The sequence below is a fragment of the Ammospiza nelsoni genome, chromosome 10 (assembly GCF_027579445.1).
Source record: "Ammospiza nelsoni isolate bAmmNel1 chromosome 10, bAmmNel1.pri, whole genome shotgun sequence".
Classification (NCBI taxonomy): domain Eukaryota; kingdom Metazoa; phylum Chordata; class Aves; order Passeriformes; family Passerellidae; genus Ammospiza; species Ammospiza nelsoni.
In genome coordinates this window covers 2,325,663-2,342,413 of record NC_080642.1, presented here as the reverse complement: position 1 = coordinate 2,342,413, position 16,751 = coordinate 2,325,663, and the positions used below count along the sequence as shown (strand labels likewise).

Here is a 16,751-nt window from a genome sequence, read left to right as displayed (position 1 = left end):
AAAGGGAACGTCTTCAGGAATGAAAATAAAAGTTTATCTTGATGCAAGAGGAAGAAAAGGGACCGGTGAAGGGATGGAGAATTGATGGGGCTGTCGGTGCCAGAGACAGCAGCAGAGATCCAGCAGCTTCCAAGAGGACTGGAAGGGATAAGAGATAAAGGATGGGAGATGAAGCCCCAACAGCCTCGATGGCAGATAAGATGCTGGGCATTTGTTTGGAAAGGACAGGGTTTCAGAAATACTGCTGAAGAAGAATTGACAAACTTAGGGCACAACAACAGAACAAAATCTCCAAGATAACTCCAAGGAGCTGAGCTAAGGAAGGACAGTCTCTAAACTGAGTTAATCAGAATTTCTTCTTGATGGTTATGAAACCACAGAGTCACTGCAAAAATAATTAAAAAAAATATTTCCTCTGAAGTTTAGGGCTTTCAAAGAGAAAAGTAACTTCCTGAGCTCCTTTGAAAATCCAGGGCTGAGCAGTGACACCCATTTGTTCTAGTTAAGGTATGCAAATATAGATGTGTTCATGCCCAAATGCAGAACCTTACAATGCCTGCTGCCTCCAATTAATAAATTAAACCCGTCCCTGCTGGAGCTCAGCCTGTCACAGACAGGGGCTGGCTCAAGAAGCCGCACAAGGAAATGAAATTTCAAAACGTTGGTTCCTAATTCTGGAATAAATTCCGAGATAATGAAATAGCTACCACGCTGTCCCACTTGAAATTTAATTCCAGAGCAATTGAAATGCACAGTGCTGATTACTCTTGTCATTTTTGGGGAAAAGAAAAGCCCCAAACCCAGGGGGTTTCAACTCCAACAAAACTGAAAACTGTATCTGTATCCCTACCAAGAGCAGAGGAAGGGAAATATCTTTAATAATACCAATTCTTGAGTTTCCAGACACGGCAGCTTTTTACATAAATACCCCAAAATAAAATTGTAATGTTCCAAATCCAACAGACACAAAGGCTGGAGGCGCTGGAATGCACCGCAGGCACCAGCCCTGCATCAGCAGGAGCAGTTTCTGATACAGCCATCAAGCATCTAAGGCAGCTTTGAAACAGCATTCCTGTCTCCAGCTCCTCAAGCAGAAGCCTGAGGGTGTCTGTTTTTAGAAAACTGCACTTTTAAACTCCTTAAACATTTTAATGTACGGAAATCCACATCGCGAGCGACTCCGAACCGCTCTTACCCCGAGGCTTGGAACAACCTTTGACTGTGGGGAGGGGTGGGAGGAGAGCAAAACCCTCCTGTGCTGCAGAACTTTGCTGTGGGAGGCCCCAGAGCAGAGTGCTGTGGGCTGCAGGAGCTGTGGAGATCCCTTTGTCCATCACGTCCACCTGGCTCCCACCTCATCCAGCTCCCTGTCCAGCATCAGCATCCCAACCAGGAACAGCCCTACACCTCCCTGGAAAATTTACTCCAGTGGTTAATAGTTCTTTCCTTCTCTTTTTCCCCTTTCTCCTCCTCCTTCTTCTAACCACTCAGATTTTGCTCTGAACCAGGCTGTACCTGACTCAAATCCTTCCTGAGGAACAAACTTCATTTCCCACTCTGTTACTACAAAGATAAACTTCTTGAGCCAACTCCTTAAATATGCATATGTCCAGTTCCCAAACTCTCTAATAATCCTGATATCGCTCCTCTGGCTCTCCTGCAGATTTTGCTCTCTTGAACAGCAGAGGAGAAAAACTGGACACAGTATCCTGGTATGGATAGGACAGGAGGAATGGCTTTGAACAGACACAGGAGAGGTTTGGGTGGGATTTTGGGAGGGAGTTGTTCCCTGTGAGGGTGGGGATGCCCTGGCACAGGTTCCCAGAGCAGTTGTGGCTGCCCCTGCATCCTTGGAATTGTCCAAGGCGAGGCTGGACAGGCCTTGGCGCTCCTGTGGAAGGTGTCCCTGCCATGGTGGGACGGTGTTGAAGGCTCCCTCCATCCCAAACCATTCTGGGATCCTACACAGATGCTTTACATCATCCTGCTGAAAGGTTCCCTACCAGGTTACTTTCCTGAAACTAACTGGGAATAGCAGTCCCTGCTCCTTTCCTTGCCTTTACAGTGAAGTTAATCCATTCCCAATCATTTCTCATCACTCTGCTCCTTTAAATACATCTTTAACCCTTACAGTAGGAACAACCCCTCAAATCCTGCTCCTGTGCACCTCCACCATCCCCAGACCTGCAACTGGCCTAAACCAAAACAAAATCAACAGTACCTCACATCCATGATGAAAATAATAAAATAGAATTGAAAAGGGGAGGAAGGAAGAGTTTTATCCTTTCTGGGAGATGCAGTTCTTCCATCAAAGGAGTTTTATGGCAAAATTTTATGTGAAGCAGTGCCTACAGAACAGATATTTCCATGTGTTTTTCCACTGGAAAGTCCTTCCAGCCTGCTTGAATTCCTCCATCCATCCTGCATTTCCTTGGAGCCAGTGATAAGCAGAGCCATCTGTAAGGATCATGTTTTTCCATTTCAGCTGAGAGCTGTCTGAAGGTCGCAGCATAAATTACATTTCCTACAACAAATTTTGATGGGTTGAATCAATAGCCATGATCAAGTGCCCCAGGCTGGCTCCCAACAAGGACAGATCCCCATTCCTGTCAGGAATTCCTGCTGTTCTTTAAATCATGGCTATCTCCATTATTCCTCTGTCAAAATAACCCTGGGCTTGGGACAGTACAACAAAACATATCCTGCAAAGGATGACATTCCTCTCCTAACTCACTTTAATGAATTCCCTCAGGATTTTGCCACAAAGGTGACAGCAAATAAAAATCTGTAGAGAAGTTACCAAATTCAAATATATGTAAAAAAAGAGGAAGAAGAAATCATCACTCTGCTAGAGAATTATAGACTTAATTTGTTTAAATGTACAACTACATTCACAGTCCTGTGATGGAACCCCAACACTCCATGAAGTGTTCTGGATGTTTAGGGATTAAAAATATAGGGAACAAACCCACACAAATGTGGTTCCTCTAGGATGCACCACTTCAAATAATCAGGCTTAAATGTTCATATTTTTCCACATAGTTTTGGGTTTTCATGGCTGTGGAAGGAGCATTTCAAGCTCTCCATCATCCACCTGGAGTGGGGTTTTAGTTTTTCACTTTCCAGGTCATTCCTGGTGGGAATCACTCAGTGTCAGGAGTTTGAAATCACATTTCTGGAGAGCAGCTCCCATTTACCACTGGCTGTGGGAAAAATGCTCCATGCACTGGCAGGTGACTGCTACAAATGACTCAAAATCCACTCATCCCCAAAAACCCAACCATTTATTGGAATGTGGGGGTAAACTCCCGAAAAAACCCAAAACCACCGAGATAAAAACTTCAAACCAACACAAATAACCCAAAAACCAAACCATCCACCCCCATCACCAAGGAATCCTTTCAAAAATACCTAAAATGAGTAAATCAAACTTTTTTCATTGGAAGTTTTGGCCGAGTTGTGTTCAGTCACACCACCACTGGTCAAGAAAAAGAGATTCCCTCTGGAGAAATGCCCTAAATTTTCCTCCTGTTTCTCCCTAACAACCTCCTCTTTCAATTAAGCACGAATACAGAATATTTCTGTAAAAAAACCCACTTAAGTTGTTTGAGAACACATGTACAGCCCTGGATTTGATTGAAGTGTTTTCCTGAGTGTGTGTGCATCATCCCAAAACTGATCCCAAGAGCTCTGAATAATTAACCTGAAGCTGGACATGGGATTAAAGATGATGATTAAAGACCTGGCACTTCATTTATCAACAGGAGCTGCCTCCACAACTGCCTGCACATCCACATTTGCTCTCCAAAAGTTTCCTGGTGATCCCTGGCAGCCAAGGGATTCAGAATCTATTTGGAATTTACAGCACCACACCTTTCCTGGGAAGACAGGGACAACTCCAAGGTGGGATTTTGTCACAACCATGGCTGTCCCATGCTCCAAAAAACTGAACAGCAAGGAAAGGGCAGATATTTTGAACCATAATTCAAATATTGGCCTGAGAGTTTTAGAAGCCACAGGCATCACTGAAATACAATTCAAAGACAAAATATCATTAGTTAAGTCACTAAAATATGTTGGATTTTTAGGATTAGGTCTTGAGGACCTCTTGTCTAACACTGGGACATGGGAAGATGAAAGTTTAGGCATAAAATCATTGATAATAGAGTGTTTCCCTCATATATCAATAATTTTATTCCAAGTGTAATTATAGTTGGAAAAATAAGACCAAATCAGTCCCTTCCATCCCATCCAAGCCATCCTGGAATTTTATGATGACCCTATGCAAACACAGAGTTTTTTGCAGTTTTTTGTCATTGCGTTGATCCCACAGATGAAAATCAAACAAGAAGAGAGCTCTGCACAGGGTCTGGACCACAACAAAAGTAAACACCAGAAACCAGCAGGACCCACCCCAACCCCAGCTCTCCGAACCTCCCTCCCAGCCCTTCCTCAGCTGAAAACCAAATGCTTCAATCCTCAAGTGAAAAGAGCAGCTGGAAAGTCAAAGAATCAGCTGGGAGAGCATGGAATGAACTGCAAGAGGAGACAGAACAAAAGATTTCAGCACCGTGTTGGGTTTATACAGCCGAGGTTGGGAGATCTCGAGGCTCTGCAGCCAGGCAGGACTGAGAGAACTTTGATGAGTGGAGAGGGAAAGAGCCTGGAGTGCACATGTCAGATTAAAAACTGAAAATATATGTAAAAAAAATTTAAAATATAAAAATTATTTTAAAATATGAAAAATACAAAACTAAAAAAAAAGATATATATAAAAATATAAAAATATTTTAAAATTTAAAAACAAAAAAGGCAGGGGAAAAAAAGGCAGGAAACAAAAAAAGGCGGGAAACAAAAAAAGGCGGGGAAACAAAAAAAGGCGGGGAAACAAAAAAAGGCGGGGAAACAAATTAATGTCAAAGAAATTTTTTAAAAGCATCTGGTCAAAAGCCACCTTAAAAGGAGCTGTCTCTTTCCTGGAGATGTATGTGCATATTTCAAAGACGAATTGGAGTTAAATAATTTCATTCCCAGTTCCCAATACTCGATCACTGACCATTTATCCCCCCCAGCCAGCACAGGTACCAGAGCACTGGGCAAACATCCATGCAAGGATCAGCTTGACCACCCTGCCCTCCAAACAATGACTCCAGAGTGAAATAAATTATCGCTCACACAACAAAGTGACCTCTCCTAATTACACACGATCGGGGAAGCTCCATGAAAACCCTCAGGGCTCCTTTGCTGCCACCCAGCCTCACCTTTCCCTCCCTTAATTCCCTTATCTGTAACACAGGGGTGAAAAAAATCCCATTGCCTTGAGGTGCCTCCCTATGAGCTGCTGGATCAGAGCTGGCCATTGTGCTGAGGGTTATTAAATAAAACTTAACAGGCCCTAACCCACTGCTCCGGAATTATTGCAGCTCACCTTGGTTTTTAAAAGAAGCAATCCCAGAGAAATCTCCTCTCTACTTCTGGAACATAATATTTCCACCCTGGGCTTTTGGCTTTTTCTTTTGGTTTTATTATTTTTGTTTGGGTTTTTGTTGTTGTTTTTGTTTGTTTTTGGGGGGTTTTTTGGTGGTGTAGGGTTTTTTGGGAGGTTTGTTTTGTTTTCTTTTGGTTGGTTTGGGGGTTTTTGTTGTTTGTTTGATTTTTTTTTTCGGGGTTTGGTTTCTTTGTTGTTTGAGGTTCTTTTGTTTCTTGGGGCTGTTTTGTTCTTGGGTTTTTTTTGGTTGGTTGGGGTTTTACTTTTTGTTTCTTGATGGGGGTTTTTTTGGGATTTTTTTTTGTTGTTTTTTTTTGGAGTTTTTCTGGGTTTTTGGGTTTTTTTGGTTGGTTGCTTGGGTTTTTTTGTTTTTTTTCCTCCCCACTGTGAAGGCTCTGTGGCAAATTCCACCCTTCCCTTCCTTCTTTTTTCCTGGAGTGGAATGTCACTTGTCTCTCAGCATACAGACCAGGCTCTGTGTTCCAGAATTTGGAGTGATAAATGATTGTGCCTCACCCCCAGGAATTTCAGCTGTTTGTCTTTGGGGCTTACAGGGATGAGTGACTGAAGGAGAGAATACATTTTTCTTCCCAGCTTTGCATTGTATAAAAAAGATTCTGAGATAAAAGTGGCGCTGATAGCAGCAATACTTCTCAATAAAAGAGCCGCTCACAGAAATTATACAGGAGATGATACAGCTCCAAATGAGGGTATAAATTATGTGTTAAACCCCAAGTTAAAATGATCACTCATTTCTTGCTTTTATTCCTCATTTTTCAATATAGTCATCATTTTTCAGGAAAAAAACAATTGTCTGAATTGCAGATCTAAAACAAAATCACTGCCTGCTCTACCATCTCCTATTCCACTTAGAGACAGCGATAGCAAAATGAAATATTTTCAGTTGCAGGTATCCCACTTTGTGGAGATAACGTCTCAGCCTTTACACCGAGGAACAATGAGTGCTCCAGGGACGAGCTCCCTGAATTTGGAATTTGCATCCATCCAGAAGAGGCCAGCACACAAAAAGTTGTATTTCTGTATTATTTCCACCAGAATCACCTTTTGTGCTCTGTCCAAGATCATCTAGCACCAAAACCAAAAGACAAAACACACTGCTGTATTGATATGCAAATATCTCACGGGATAGACATGAAATAAGTTATGGTCAGAGTAAAGTATCCACACTGAAACCCACATGGGGTTTTTCCAACAATTCCCGAACGTAGGACAGATCAATAATTTAAAAACCATAAATTCTTATTTTTCAGCAGTGCTGCAGAAGAAAAGCCAAGGTATGTTCTGTGTATCGTGATGGGTGCACACAGGATCATTCCTGCTGGGATGCACAGCTCGTGGAGAACAGGTTGGGAATATGAAAGACATGAAATTAAAGTGTCTTTATCCCAGTTTTTATGTGTAATGACCAATAACAGCTCACCCCAGCACAGCACCATATTTATGCTCTCTTCCCACTGTATATATTGGGAAGGAAAGTCTGTGCATCTCCCACCAAATTAAAATCTTAATTAATATCCTTTTTCAGCATTTCCTTCTCCCCACATCCTCACAATAAGGGTTATGAACCTGGAATTAAGAGAGTACAGGGCCAATTTGAGCACATCAGAAGCTGAATTCCAGCCAAAAATCACCATTACCCCAGCAGTCAGACTCCCACTGTCCTGGCTATAAAACCCAGGATTAAACAAACACACCTGACCTCACCTGAGAGGTTTCACAAGCAGGGGAAGCAGTGGCTCCGTGACCGCATTAAATGTTAACATTTCAACATCAGCTGCAGTAGGTTAAAGCAATAAAGTGATGGATTGCAGCTGGAGCTTTCCAGTGCACCCAGTTGAGCAGCAATTAGGAATTGCCAGGGGTATAATGAAGTCTCTCATTTGAGGAATATTCTCCTGGCTCTACAGGTCAGCATTCCTGGAGCAGGAGTTGCTGTGCCAACACACGCCTGGTTATTTTTAATATTAAAAAACTTTACTGGATATTAATAGATCTTGATCCCTGTTTAGAATTAAGCATTTAACTAAAAAGCAGGATTTCCTTAATGGTCCAAAAGGGGAGATCACTGGCAGAGAGAAAATACTCCAATGTATGAACATGAAGATGCACAATGATAGAAAAACGCCAAATTAAAGTAAAACCAATCCCTATTTTTACACCTTCTCAAAATGCAGCTCAAAAACTGCTCTGAAAGAGCTTTCATAATGATGAAAGCATGATAAAGTTGGAGAGGAAACAGGAATTTTTTCTAGGCTATACAGACCTCAGATGGACAGTCCATGTGCATGGAATGGATCAGGGGTTATGGATGAGGGAATGGTTTCCAACTGAAAGAATCTGAATTTAGGTTAGTCATTAAGAGAAAACTTCCCTGTGAGGGAGGTGAAGCCCTGGCACAGGCTGGATATGATCCCTAAAGCCTCTCCCAACCCAAATCATTCCATGATAACAAGATTATCCCTTATTTTATCTAATGGCATGATGTCGCTTCAAACCTCCCACAATAAAAGCCAGTCAGCATGTCTGAACATTGTTTTAATGTTATTCCCTTTAAAAACACCCCTGAAAGCTTATTAAAATTAATACTATTAATAGGAGTCTGACAGGGATAGAAAGAGTTGGATCTCAGCTTTTTCCTGCAGGAACTCTTTGCTTCTCTAAAATACATTGGAATTTGAAGATATTTATCCAGCACCCTCCTAAAAGGGTGAACTGGCTTTTTCTTGTCACTCTACCCTCATACAAAAGCTGCATTCCCTCATTTTCTTGGGAATTCTGAACTAACTCTCTGAAAGGAAGCAACGCTTCAGAGGAGCGTCACATTTATACAAATAGGTTTGACTTTCTCTCCTTATACCAAAAATCTGGATTTTATAGCATTCAGGGCAATCTGGGGCTTTGCTTGTTCCTTTGTTAACTCCAGAGCTGGGGTTTTCTCCCAAGATTTGGTGATCAAACTCCCAAAGCCTGTCAGAAGTCCCACGGATACCGTGGATATATTTTTCAGAGGGTTTGCTGATGCAGCTGCCTACAACAGAGACAAGATCTGAGGCCTTTTTGGAGCTCTTAGTGGCGTCTGCAGTCGAGGGCATCCCGCTGTTCCCGTGACAAGTGTGCACAGAAACAGCCCAAACTCCAAAGTTGCCTCCTGTCCCTTGATCTTGCCGTGATATTGGAGTTCAGGATTGTCACTGAGTTGCCTCAAGCATATCCAGCAGCAGGAAAATAGAAAATATCAATGGAATTGGGTCTCTATCAAAGATTTGCCTGAACCACCTCGGGGGGATCGCAGGCATTTGGCCAAACTGGGAGTTGTCACAACGCTTGGAATGACACAGCAACTCCTTCACCACCTTTCAGCTGAAGACATCACAAATATCCTCTCTCTGAGAAACAACAGCCGCTGGCACACGGACCAGTGCTCCTTTCATCACCCAATTTGCTCCTCCTGAAGGCAATTAGCCAAGATTTCCTCATTTTCCCACCACAGCATCCAAAAAAATGTCAGGGTCAGTCAGTGCAGCCATCACTTGCTCTCAGAGAGGTTTGAATCCAAAACACAAAAATGGTGTCAGTGAGGGTGGAACAATTCATCAAACACGGGTGGGGAGAGCACTGTGGAGGAAATCTGTGATCAGTCCTCAAGAGATCAGGTTTAAACAGTGAGGTTTAAATCCCAGTTTGCTGAAATCCCCATTTCTCTGTGTTATCCCTGCATAACTGTATCATGTTTAGAATTAAAGAGGAGATGGAACAGGATATTGGATATGGCAGAAGGGAATGGCTCCAAACTGGGAAAAAATCCCATGGCATGAGGGTGGGCAGGCCTGGCACAGGGTGGGATTCCCAGAGCAGCTGGGGCTGCCCCTGCATCCCTGGCAGTGCCCAAGGCCAGTTGGACATTGGGGCTGGAGCACCTGGGACAGTGGGAGGTGTCCCTGCCCATCCAGGGGTGGCACTGGATGAGCTTTCAGATCCCTTCCAACCCAAACAATTCCATAAAATGTAGAAATATCAGAGAAAGTATGAACCTGCCCTTGTAGAAACCAGCATAATAAGAAATCTTGTTATTATTTTGATTAATCTGAGCACATGGGGAAAAAAGGCTGAACAAAAAAAGGCTGAACAAAAAAAGGCTGAACAAAAAAAGGCTGAACAAAAAAAGGCTGAACAAAAAAAGGCTGAACAAAAAAAGGCTGAACAAAAAAAGGCTGAACAAAAAAAGGCTGAACAAAAAAAGGCTGAACAAAAAAAGGCTGAACAAAAAAAGGCTGAACAAAAAAAGGCTGAACAAAAAAAGGCTGAACAAAAAAAGGCTGAACAAAAAAAGGCTGAACAAAAAAAGGCTGAACAAAAAAAGGCTGAACAAAAAAAGGCTGAACAAAAAAAGGCTGAACAAAAAAAGGCTGAACAAAAAAAGGCTGAACAAAAAAAGGCTGAACAAAAAAAGGCTGAACAAAAAAAGGCTGAACAAAAAAAGGCTGAACAAAAAAAGGCTGAACAAAAAAAGGCTGAACAAAAAAAGGCTGAACAAAAAAAGGCTGAACAAAAAAAGGCTGAACAAAAAAAGGCTGAACAAAAAAAGGCTGAACAAAAAAAGGCTGAACAAAAAAAAACCGCTAAACAAAAAAAACCGCTAAACAAAAAAAAAAGCTAAAAAAAGCTAAACAAAAAAACGCTAAACAAAAAAAATGCTAAACAAAAACTAAAAAAAAACTAAACAAAAAAACCGCTAAACAAAAAAACCGCTAAACAAAAAAAACCCTAAACAAAAAAAACCCTAAACAAAAAAAACCCTAAACAAAAAAAACCGCTAAACAAAAAAAAACCCTAAACAAAAAAAAACCCTAAACAAAAAAAACCCCTAAACAAAAAAAAACCCCACTAAACAAAAAAACCACTAAACAAAAAAAACCGCTAAACAAAAAAAACCCTAAACAAAAAAAAACCCCACTAAACAAAAAAACCACTAAACAATAAAAACACTAAACAAAAAAAACACTAAACAAAAAAAAAAAACACTAAACAAAAAAAACCCCCACCAAAACAAACAAACAAAAAAAAAAAACAAAAACACACAAAAATAAAACAAAGCACAAAAAAACCAAAACAAAAAAAAAAAAAACCAGAGATTCCCTTGACATTTCAGCAGCAAACACCGCCCCCAGGCAGGAGCTGTGCCAGACACAGTGGATTCCCCTCAGCCTTTGTCCCTTGCGCTGTCCCCGCTCTGCAGGAATTCACCCAGCGCAGGCGATCCCCACTCCCAGCGTGCCATCTAGTGATGATCTAGTGATGGATGGGAGCTGCGGACTGCAGCCCCGCTCCCTCCTCTCTCAGCCCAAAGCATCCCGGACAAGGTTTGTCCCGAGCATCCCGGACAAGGTTTGGCGCCTGTCTCACATCCTGACCCCAGAAATAAAAGCTGCTCCCCAAGGATGTCCCCTCCGGGCAAAGCCAGCGGTAAAAATGGACGGCAAAGGCAGAAATGCGTGCAGAAAAATAAGCAACAAATCAAAAGTGAACCGTGCAGTGATTTTTTGGGAATTTAATGACAAAAGAGGCGCCGGGGGCCAGCACAGGTTTTGTGCTGTGCTCACAAGGCGCCACAGCCTGTGGTGGCACTCCTGAGGAAGGATGGGAGATGGAGCCACAGGAACACAGGGCTCCCGGAGGATTTAAGAATTATGTGAACATATGCACAAATGCATTTTAATTCCCTTAGGATTGACAGTTCCCTGGAATCATGCAGAGCAGCCAGCAATTTCCATTTCTTTGCAGAAAACTGCAATGGGAAGAAATGTGATTGCAACCCATCCCAAACAAACCCTGCCAGCCTCAGGTTAGTCTTCAGCCTAAACTCTGTTTTATTCTTATTTACAAGCAAGGATTAGCACTTTCATACAGCTTGGGATAACATCCTGGACGAGTCTGAGGAGGAACTCTATATCAAACTGAATTTCCAGGCAATATCCCTTAAACCGCATGGGCCCAAACACCTCCAGCCCCAAATAGCAAACAGAAAATAATTTATTAAAGCCATAAAGTTTAAATAACCTTCTAATGACAGCTTTAATTTGTGTTGTTATCAAGAGAAAATAGGGGATTTTTTTTTGTCTTGGAGCCATCTTTACACCTAAAGCATTCTGCATGTCTGCCATAGAAACAGCCTGTCCTTATTAATGGTGTCATAGTAACCAACACCCAGGCAGAGGCTTATTAATACCCTCATCTCCAGAGAGAACCACCAAAAATCCCAGAAAAGCCCAACCTTCCACACCAGTTAACTCCTAATTAACATTCCTGGAAACTGGGAGCACAGGGAACAAGTTTTAGTTGACTTCAAGCAGTCACAACTCCATTGCAGTGGCTGCATTTTGGAATTATTTTCCTTAAAAATACCAGAATTCTCTGCTTATCAGTATTATAGCACCAAGATTGCTCCAGAAATCCTCAGTGTCTGCTTTGCTGCCTGATATATTGTTTTCTGCCCTTTTAGTGGTGCCTGGGCACAGAAAACCAAGTCCTTGAACCATCCCAGCGCTGAGCAAACCTCTCCCACGAAGGCTCATGTCTACTAAAAGTTATTTCCCTCTTTTTCCAACAGATTTGAGACCAAGAAATGCAAATCCCATCATTTCACTGTACAAAAATCCCCATTAATTATTGTGCAGGCAGGGAGGTCAAGCCCTGGGGTGGAATTACCCAAAACAGGTTCACCCAAAGAGAACTGAGTCTCATGCTCACACATCACAAACAATTACAACCCAACCACCTCCTGCACCACCCAATCCAGTCCCAAAATCTATTAATCCACCAGTCCCAAAATCCATTAATCCAGCAGGTTCTGGCTGAACACACAACATTTATTCTTTACTATTTTTAGCAGCACTGTCTGAATCTACTTACTCTGAACTTGACACCAAAGCCAGACATTCAACTTTTTTTTTTCCCCATGAAACAATAAATTGAATCTGACAAATTAATTATCAAAGGACACTTCATTAGCCAGAGTACCTAATAAGCAGCTTCTATGAACAGATTTGGATAAAACACAGTTAAAACACAAATTCTGCTGGTTTTTAACACCTGAAAGGACATTACCAAAGCTGAGGTTTCTACCGAGAATCTCTGTGACCCAAAAGGGGACAAATGCTCATTAACACAAATACAAAGAAGGACAAAAAGCCATGAAAAGTATTATTTTAACCATCATGAATGTGACAATCAAGAACACCTCCTTTCCTACCTTCTCCAGGAGATGTGGCACTTGGGAACATGGTTGAGTTGAGGGCTCAGCAGTACCAGAATTGTTGGACTGGAATATTTTAGAGGTCTTTTCCAACCTAAGCAATTCTGAGAAAGCAAAACCCAAACCACTCCTCCACCCTCTTAAATCTAAGCCTAAACCCAAACCCACCCTAAGCCCAGCTGGGGCTGGACCCCTCCCTCTGGCCCTCACAGCCACACCAGGACTGGGTTATCCCATGATTGGCATCACCTCTGTCTTGCAGATTGGCACCATGCCCATGGCATTTTTGGGAACCTCACCAGTGCCAGTGATGCCTCAGGTTTTATCTTTTATATTTTTCAGGTTCTGTACTGCTTTAGTGTGTGGGTCTGGGCTCCATATTGTGGGATGCTGAGCTGTGTGCACAGAGCAGGGAGACAAAACAATTCCTGCTCCAGCTGGGCACCAAGGACAAATGACCCAAATCTCAGCCCAGGAGCACAATCCCCGTGGGCTGCAGAGAGAAAAACAAGCAGGGTGGGACTGCCTGGGCTAAAGCTGCAATGGGACAATGAACTGCAAGGTGCAAATGGAGCAGAGCTGATCCCAGGGAGAGACCCCGGCAGCGCTCGTGCATTTTGGGGCCATTTTGGTTCATCTTGGGTGCAGCCCTGGCTGGGCTCTGGTGCTGCCCAAGGTGGATCCATGGAGGAGATCCTTTGGGTAAATCCCTGCTTTATTCTGGGACTCTGCCCAGCCTCTGCTCCAGGGCAGCCTGCACAAGGCAGCACCAGGAGCCTCTCCTGCACCAACACCCCCCGATTCCTCCACCAACACCTTATCAGGATATTTTGTAAAATTGGGCTGAATCAGAACCTTTTGAGCCACTGAATCATTCTCACCTCAAAGCTTGGGTTCAGCTGCTGTAGACAGAAATGAGAAATTGTTTGTTGTCCAACCTCCAGATTCCCTGATCAATCTGCCAGTCCCCAGTGTATCAAACTTTTAGTGTGCTCTAAAAATGAAGAACTGGATGTGTGTCTGCATTTTAACGGGTGTTTGTCATCCCCTAGAGAACAATTATTTCAGTATTTGTCTGCTGACAGCAAAGCATTTCTTTAAACATGAACCCTCCAGAATTTAAAAGACTAGGCTGAAGATTTCTGGTTTATATCACACAATACTTTTGCTCAAAAAACTCCACTTTTCAATCCAAAGCCTGACCCAAAGTTCCCCTAAAGTTAGAGGCTGGCAGATATGAGGATGTTGACGTGCAAATTCGTTCCTCTAACACTTGTCTCTAGCACTATTTCGCTATTTCAAAACTAAAAATTAGGTTTCCCCATGGAAAGCTCTGACAGGATCATGACTATCTGTCATTTAAAATGAAAATGTACTATTAGATTTTATTGTAGGAGAGATCAAGAACTCTCAAAAGAAAGAACAGATCATCTGTGTTTAATAAATCCCTGGGGAGGAGCTTCCCAGAGCAGTGTGGGTGCCTGATCCCCCCTAAATGTGGGATCCTTTTAAATCCCCATTGGACCCAAATTCCAGGCTAGACCTGAAAAGGTTTGAGGCTCAGCATGGTTATTAAAACACTGCATTGTTTCATAATTTCTATATACTTTGAATAATTTACTCAGAGACATTTTTTACTGCAATATTTTTGCAGCCTCTTCAGATGCTCCACTTACCATTCATATGTTCATGTGCTTTTAAGCAAATTTCTCTATGAAACATTAATGTACCATCATGTAGCCATAGTCTGGCCAGAATGAAAGTCAATTTTGATTTAATGTGATCACCATTTTTTATTTTTTTACCCCTTCAAGAGCCAATTTTTTTTATTTGACTTTTTGACTGCCAGGATATTTCCAAGCTGCTGAGATCCTGGGTGAAAAATCCCAGGTCAATAACACCACCAAAAACACATTCCCTGCTCCAGTTTTCCAGTAATTATCTCTATTTGAAGCAGTGAAAAATTCACTCTGCATCTTTTTCATTTTCTATCAGGTCTTCACCTGCTCTTTTTTTTTTTTTTTCTGTTTATTTGATCAAATATAATCTGGATGAGTTTTTTGGTTTTTTGTCTTGTTCTTAATTTGCTAACTCAGGCTGAGTAGCAGCTTAACCACTCCACTTTTAATTTTCTTGCTGTATCCTCCTGCCCACCTGAGCCGCTGGAATTTTAAGTGAAGAAATAACTTCCAGGCAGGCAACATCTCAGTCTTGCACAGAACTTTATTTTTCCTAATCACCTCTAATGTCTCATGGGCCATTACTTCTGCTGCTTTACACAACGGGCTCTGAGCAGGCAATTAGCTCGTGGTGAAACCTGCAGCAATTAGGAGCAGCAGCCATCTGCAGCCAGGTGGATTTTGGGGACAGCAGCACCCAAGTGGAGCTCAGCAGAATTTGGAACAGCATTTTCCCCTTTCTCAGTGGAGATCTGAAATCTGGACGCTCTAACGAACGCCTTTATTTGGATGAGAGGAGTGAATTTTGCTCGGGGAATATTCTGGATGTTGGAAAGGAGAAAAGCTTTGAAATCACCAAGGTGGAGCACTCAGCTCTGGTGGAAGTGTCCTTGCCCTTGCAAGGGGCTGGAACTGTGTGAACTTTTAAGCTCTTTCCCAACCCAAACCATTCCACGATTCCCTGATGGAATTGTAAAAGCAAAGAGCCCCAAAATGCTGAGTTTGGGATGAGTCCACCAGGAGCAGAAATGGAGCAGAACAATTCTTGTCTTTGAGGTCTGCAAGGCTGGGATCTATAGAAGGGAATTTCACCAGATATTTCTAAAGCTTGGAGATTCCTTACTTTTCAAACAAAAGGAAAGCTGAACAAGAAAACCATGGGACAGAGCAGGCTGTGGAATATAACATACCCAGTTCCAGTAATGGATCCCACTAAAGAGATCCACCTTGATAAAAATAACCTTTCAGTGGTTAGAAATAAATGCCAAAATGCACTTAAATATCTTTTTTTATTTCCTAAAATCTTTTTATTTTCTTTGCAGTTCAAACAACACAGGGAGGAGTTGGGGACGAAGGAAAAATCAAGGAAATAAAATTCCTCTCACTGAGAAAAAGTCTTTCAAAGTATCCCCCTTGATTTTCTTCTAATTAAGCCTTAATTAGAATAGTCACTGTGACGACAAGAGAGTTATTCTTATTGCTACTTAAAATTGTGTATGACAATTTGATTTTCAATGGGGAAGAAGGGAAAGGTGGAGAATTCAGGCCAGGACAGTATTTCCAGCTGTACCTTCCCATCTTCAGGATGGAAGAGAGATGTGTTGGGTGTCTTTATTTGTTCAGAAAATGCCCCAAACTTGTGTGACCAAGGCTCTGAGCAGCCTGGCCCAACTCTGAAGTTAAATCTGACTTTGTTTCAATGCTGGCTTGAGCAGGAGGTTTGGCCAGATGTTCTCCAGAGGTGCCATCAGCAGAAGATTTCTGAGCATCAAGGAGCAGTTACAGCACCATGGCTTTTGTTGATTTTATTGAGTTAAATCAGTGTTACTGTGATGGAATGAGATTGTTTAGCTGAATAAACTGAAACCCAGAGTTCAGGCTTTGTTCTCTTCCCTTCTTTGTTTCTGTTTTGATGCAGCCCCGGCATTTTCAGAGGAGGGAACACCAGCAAGTCAAAGATCACCAGAGCCCTTACAATCCTTCCACAAAAGGACTACATCAAAATATTAACTGTGCCTGTGCCAAGGAAATGTTAATGAGTGGGATCTGGAAAGTTTATATTTAAATACATATAGTTACAGCTTGCTGCTGACAAGAAATTGTGACCTTTCATCCTCTGAAACACTAAACTGGAATAAAAGCAGATATTCAGTCCTGCAAACACAATAGGACCTGGAGACCTGTGATTGCATCAACCTGCAATAAGTTGAATGCAGCTCTGCATTCCCTCAGTCGGTTCTGTATTCCTTCCTTCCAGATTAATGGATAGACATTAGTCAGAAATGTGCTGGGAAAACTGAAATTTCATAAT

General features: G+C 42.1%; 1 long non-coding RNA gene across 1 annotated transcript; it reads right to left on the bottom strand.

The window, feature by feature from the left end:
- Positions 1 to 8,028: 8,028 nt before the first annotated feature.
- Positions 8,029 to 12,865, bottom strand: LOC132077804 (uncharacterized). The gene is made up of 2 exons (XR_009419114.1): positions 12,759 to 12,865; positions 8,029 to 9,124 (listed from the first exon to the last, which is right to left on the bottom strand). It is a non-coding gene; the product is annotated as an uncharacterized LOC132077804 (long non-coding RNA).
- Between the last annotated feature and the right edge of the window lie 3,886 nt (positions 12,866 to 16,751).